General features: G+C 44.3%; 1 non-coding gene across 1 annotated transcript; it reads right to left on the minus strand.

The window, feature by feature from the left end:
* Nucleotides 1-5,888: 5,888 nt before the first annotated feature.
* LOC120658102 lies at nucleotides 5,889-5,995 on the minus strand. Its single transcript, XR_005668514.1, has one exon. It is a non-coding gene; the product is annotated as a small nucleolar RNA R71 (small nucleolar RNA).
* Nucleotides 5,996-6,833: the final 838 nt, after the last annotated feature.

Genomic DNA, 6,833 nt, shown 5'->3' on the forward strand with positions numbered 1-6,833 from the left:
TCATAATTGGTGCGCCCTCTGGAAGTTCTGCAAGAGTAGTAAAGTTAATCTTTCCTTGTCGTACTTGCATGACCTGCTTCTTGCCCTTGCCCTGGTTGTTCTGCTTCGAGTTTTGACCTTGGGCAGGCTTCTGATTTCGGGGACAAGCCCTGGTGAAGTGTGCAAAACTTCCGCAAATGAAGCAATGGTTGTCGCCATTTGCACGATTGGGTTGTTGATTATTTGGCCCTAGCCCAAACTGTTGATGTTGATTATTTGGCCGTGGCCCAGATTGTTGTTGTTGAAGCTAGGGGGTCTAGCTGCTCCTTGCTGCTGGGGTAGCCTAAAAACCCATCTGCCTGATGGCGAATTCCTTTGTGGGGCCCTGGGAACTATATTCTGCACTAGACGATACCTCGGTGGCTGCGCACCAGAGGGTCCAGTTGGTGCCTTCTGCTTCTTCTCAGCACGATGCGCTGCTATGCAATCATCCAGAGTGATAGCTAGATTCACTAGCTCATTGAAGCTGTCGGGGCAGACAAGATTGAGGCGCTCCCTGAGTTTTGTGTTGAGACCGCGGCGGAAGCGATCCCGCTTCTTGGCATCACTATCGGCATGATAACCAGCATACTGGCACAGGTGATTAAAGGCCTATGCATATTGCAACACCGTGCAGGTTCCTTGTGTCAGTGCCAATGCCTCATTCATCTTCCAGTCCATGAGTCCTTCGGGAATATGATGCGCCCTGAAGGCGGTCCTGAATTCATCCTAGAGGACTACATGGTCAGCAGGTAGCGTGGCGCGATAACTATCCCACCAGATACGGGCGGTGCCATGTAACTGCTGGGCCACGAAGAGGGTCTTATTAGCTTCGGAGCATGGAACTGGCAGTAAAGAAAATTTTGACTCAATGGTCCGAAGCCAAGCATCTGCGTCCAGGGGCTCATCCATCTGGTGGAACAGTGGGGGCTGAGTACCAAAGAATTCCTGGTATCTAGCTGCTTGGGGAATATGATCTTCACGTCCTCGCTGCTGAGAGCGTGGCTGATTTTGTTGCCCCTATACTAGTTATCGTATCAGTTTGGTTTGCAAAGCCATGACTTCCACCAAACTAGATGGTGGTGGTGGCGGTTGCTAAGATCCACTAGCCTGGCCATGGCTAAAACCTTCCGGGGTACCACGTGTTGAACCCACCATCTGAAATAAGGATTCAAATGGTAAGATGTCGCCAAAAAGAGACACAAAAGCTGTAGGGTATGATTCATTGAAACGTAAAGTTTCAAAAGAACCATGAATGATCCAACTATAACAAGGCTAGTTGATCACTTCAAACTTCCTTGAACAAAAGATCAAGGGTGCAAAACTTGATATAATCTCAAATAGTTTACCTCTCTTATGGTTACTAAATCTAGGTTTTAGAACAAGGCACTCACCATTTTACTATCAATCAATCAACAAAGCACATTGTTCAAGTTTTTAAACAATGCATGCACGTTCTATCATCCTCAGAACCAAAAATAACTGCCAAATACCTTTGGTCTTACGTGGTTAATTTTGGTGGCATAAATACGTCTCTCCCTATATTATCTAGCCGACAGATCCAAAACGTTCTTAACCTATCGAACATGGTTAGTGTACTTGCAGAAAACACATAGCATATATATCTAGTAGCCACCTTATAATACCCATAAAGCGTCACCCTAGGGCTTTACGATCTAAGCACAAACCTTAATGAGTCCAACACATTTTGTAAACAATTTTGTTGAGCACATCTTTTATTCAAAATCTTTCTAAGGTGGGTTGTACCATCCGGAGTATACTTGCCTGCTCTGATACCAGCTATGGAAGAACCAGTTTGAATTACACCAGTTCGATTGCACTAAACATCTATTGCACTTCAACCGGTATAATCAATGGTCTGTCGGGTAAAATCCCAATGAAACCACTTGATATCGGATCGTAACACAAGTATACATCCCGCACGATGGCGAGTCAGAGATACAACAGTTCCACAATATTTTACACCACATAGATAAGAGGTGTAATTTACATCAGAGTTTTGAAGCTAGTGAGCCGAAGCTCCAGCTTTTACAAGTTTTATTCCAAAGAAAACTAGAGAAGTTTCACAGAAACTAAATATAAGAGAAGAAGTCTTGCAGCGGAAGGTAAAACACAACTATATACAACTGTCATGGGATAGATGTCATGATAAGCCCGAACATGACATCATTCATTCGAACCATAGCTGGTGGATGGTTCCCATTCCATCGTCCAGCCAACAGGTAAAGCACTAGGCCAAGTCATACTAGTGTTGGGGTCTTCCGAGTTCATTCCTGAAAACAAGGTTACAAGCAAGTCTGAGTATACTAATACTCAGCAAGACTGACCCGTCTAAGGGTATAGCATAGTCCTTTAGCTAGACAGGTAGGGTTTGTGAAGGTTCTGGAGTTTCTTTTGCTGAAAAGCAACAAAGAATAGATCCTTAATTTCAAATTTTAGCTTTCAGATTCTAGTTGGATTAACCATTCTAGGTAAGCACCTATCTACACAAACATGGTAGAGGATATATTTGCATCCAACAAGATTATGTATCATAAATGTTTCACTTCTTCCTCTATGTGGCAAAGGGATCAAGCAGTCTCAATATCCGCGAGAAACGGACGATTCTGAATCGAATTTCCAACCTTGCAAGGGTAAACCTAACACACACGCTTGGAGTACCGTCGAGTCACTCTCAAGCAACCGTTGGCTTCTCTGCACTCGCAGTTTGTTGTACAACATAAAATAAACTTTCAATGTAATTTAACTTCCTATCTCTAAGAGAGAATGGGGGTATGTCCATTTGCCGGGCCGAGGAGTTACTAGGCTTACCGCGTACCATATTTACGGCATGTGGCTAGTACTTTCAAACACTTAACCATCGCTACCACACACTGCTGCCTTATCAAGTTCATCAACACAGACGGACTTCAACAAATCCGTCCATGATCCTTATAGTGATTGCAGAAAGTAAACAAGCAACTCCTATAGAGCTCGCGAGTGATAGGAAATCACTCGACTTTTACCGGTCTTATTAGCATAGCAACTATTCGGGACTCGGATCTAATGTTCAATCAATAGGTACCTAAAAATTATGCATGTAGGGTTTTCATTCAATTCCAATAACTTAAATGCACAAATAAATAGCAATAATAAGTTGCATAATTTGAATTAATAGGATTATGCATAGGGGCTTGCCTGTAGAGGTGTCTATGGAGTCAATAAACTGGGGTTCCTTTGAATCGGAGTTCGGGGCTTCAGTTATGTTAACAACATTAACTTGAGCTTCAGAGAAAACCCCATCTGGATCCTGGATGAGATCGTATGTTCCGTCTGCTAGCGGGGTGACTTCTATATGAAATGCAATATTTGGAAACAATTAGTGAAGTGCTTGAGTATAGCTTTCCTTCACTAAAAAGTTGAAAAATTATTTAAACAATACATAAAAAGGTTTTAAATAATTTGTAAAGGCATACACAAAATACAAGATAATTTTTAAAAGTATGAGTTAAGTTTGGAAAAATGGTTTACAAAATTTTTAAGGGGCTAAAAGTAATCTATAAATGAAATGGTTCAAACCTCACTTAAAGTATAGCTTTAAAACAAAAGATATAAATAAAAAGAGCTATTACTAAGTTTTATTTTTGGAATTTGCTACATAACGAAATATTTCAAACTCTTCACACCAGATGATAGAGCTAAGTAAAATGATCAAAACAAAATTAACTTCACATTTTTCTGATTTTTCTACATTTTTCAAGAAATTTTTGAAGTTCACTGCAAAAAGAATAAAAGGAAAAAGATCTTTTTGCAGAAAGGACCCTGGAATTTTTGAAAGCTTTGCAATCGGGTCCTTGGCCGTGGTCAGAGGGGGAAGAGAGAGTTGACCTGCTAGTTCCGGCGGCGTTGGTTGCCAGTGGCGAGGTCTGAGGGGCCAGGGAGGTCGAGCAGGTTAAGCCGCACCTGTTGGGGTGCTTGGGTGAAGCGCGGTGTGGCCGGAGGGGGCTCTTCGACGGAGAGCAGGATGCGGCGGCAGAGGTGAGCGGTGGCGAAGGTGTTCCGGTGAGGGAAGGTCGAGTTTGCGGGGTTGGTGAGCTTCGTGGACTCAAGGTGAAGCTGTGGGGTCGTGGATGTTAGGGTGGGCATGGAGCGGTGGGTCATCGGTGACCGGCAGTGCTTTATATAGATGAAGGAGGGGAGGATGAGTACCAGAGGAACCTGTGGCTTGAGTTTGGCAGAAGATAAAGGCGAGTTGGAGACGGGATTGGTCTTCCCACAGCGGCCGGCGACGTGGCGTGGGGAGGAGATGCTCGGGCGGCGTGGCGCAAGGCTTGCTGGCCAGCAAAGGCAGTCCTAGTGGGGGTGTAGCTTCATACGCGACACGTGTATGGCGGCGAGTTGCGGCGCGGCGTGGAGAGCAGGGAGGGCGCCAGCGAGAGGGGGTGTGAGACCAGAGGGAGTCGGGGAGATGCAGGTGGCGCCTTAATGGCGGCGCAGGCGCCAAGCTGCGGCGGGGAACCGGCTGCGGCGGCCTGCCCTGTTTCCCAGTCGGCAGGAGGTAGAAGATGAAGTGGGGGTCTATTTGCAAAATCAGAAAAGTTTAGGGACTTGATGTTAAACTAAAATTATCTACTGATCTAGGGCTCAAATGAAAAAGTGCCCAAAATGAAAGTTATGCAGTTTTTCAAGATATACAACTTTCATGTTTTGCAAATTTTCACTAGATCAAGGGATTTTGAAATATTTTCAAACTTCCAAATGAACTTGATTTAAATAAGGAAAAAATACTTTTTGGTAGCAATTTCACACAATTTTGGACTAAAAGGCAATAAAGCTGCCAAAATTATGATTGCTATCGTATTTGCAAGAAACCCCTTCACAAGTTTGAAAATACTCCCTAAATTAAAACTTTTCGCTAAAAGGGGCTAGTAATTTTGCATAATTACACATATGCCCCTAAATTGTACAAATTTTTTTTTGACTATCAAACAAGGATAAACACACAAAATGCACACATAACCTTTTGTTCTAATAGCTAGACACCTGAAGTGTCACATGGCTTACCCCCGTCTAGTTAGTCGGTTGATTACGCTGGTACGATTATCATTCGATTTATGATACTTTTTACCATAGTGCTTCCCTGAGGAAACATACGATACCCTGGAATACTCCAAGGTGACGTGCTACAGTGGTGATTCTATGCGCTTGCGGAATTTATATTCTATTGGGCATAAGAAACACGAACAAGCATTTCTGACGCCGTTGCCGGGGAAACAATTGGCTAAAGAGATCGTAAATAGTTTGATAAACTTTACTAGTTTGACACTGCTAATCTTAGCGGGCTTACCATTGCTCTTTCTACCTTTTGATTAATGCAGAGCAGTGCATGACCGGTTTCGACCTACCAAATAACTTCAACCCGGATCCAGAAAGAATTGTGAGAATTGTGAGACGCCGCATCATCCCACCTCAGAAAAGACTTACTTGGCCTATCAGTTCTCCATCCACTTCAGCATCATCACCCATGGCTCAGAATACTCTCCATTAGTTCTTAGCCCCGTCCAGTAGCCACATCCCTATTGGATTGAACCTAGACCAAGCCGGCAATGACGGCTTTGAGCTGAAGACTAGACTGGTAAACATGGTTCAAGCTAGTCTATTCTGTGGAAAGGCATCAGAGGATGCCAACGCCCATCTCCAGAACTTTCTGGAGGTGAGTAACACTATTAACCCCAAAGGAACTACGATGGATATCGTCTGCCTTCGGTTATTCCCGTTCTCACTGCTCGGGAAAGCCAAGACGTGGTTTTACTCAAACAAGGAAGCTTTCATGACATGGGAAGCTTGTTCAAATGCATTCCTGGCTAAATGCCCTCCGGAACAGAATCTCCGGTATCCAGCAACTACCGGATGAGACTATCCCAGAGGCTTGGGAGCATCTGTAGGAGTACATACAAGCATGCCCACACCACGGTATGGAGGAATGGCTAATTATTCAAAATTTCTTCCATGGCCTGAATCAGCAAGCCAAGGACCACGTAGATGCAGCAACGGGTGGTTCCTTCCTCTCTCTCGATGTTGCGGGAGCGAAGACGCTGATAGACAAGATAGCCTCCAATCAGAGTTAGAGAGGTGAAAAGCAGCCAGCCCATCCCAAGGGCGTGCATCATTTCAACAGTGTCGATATGCTAGCCGCTAAGATGGACCTTCTGATGAAAAAACTGGAATCTCCGCACAAGGAGGTTAACCAGGTTTCAGAGTCTCGAATGACATGTGAAACATGCGGCGAGACTGGGCACTCAGGCACTTCGCGCCCCCTAACTCAAGAGGATGCGAACTTTGTTGGAACCAACAACAACAGTCCCAACTCAGGATTCCACCCTCAGCAAGGTTGGAATTCAAAGCCAACTTCCCCTTCGGTCAACAGCAAGGTATGAATTTCAAAAACAATTTTTAGCCTTCATTAAAAGACCTAGTGTATGGCCAAAAATAGATAAATAACAACATTAACAAGATTTTGGAGTCTTTGGCCGCACAGCTACAGGGCTTTAATTCAGTTATTAAAAACCAGTTCAGCTTCAATAAAATGATAGAAACTCAAGTAGCTCAACTAGCCTCATCCTATCCTAATGCTAACACGGGGAAACTGCCCGGGCAACCAGAAGTTCCCTCGAAAGAAAATGTTAATGCGGTGACTACGCGTGGTGGTAAGTCTACACGGGAGCCACCTTTTCCATAGGATGCAGGAGGCTGTCGACTCCAACACATTTGCAACTCAGGAAGACCACATGGAACCCCAAGAACTTCACGGGATT

Source organism: Panicum virgatum, chromosome 1K (assembly GCF_016808335.1).
Source record: "Panicum virgatum strain AP13 chromosome 1K, P.virgatum_v5, whole genome shotgun sequence".
NCBI lineage: Eukaryota > Viridiplantae > Streptophyta > Magnoliopsida > Poales > Poaceae > Panicum > Panicum virgatum.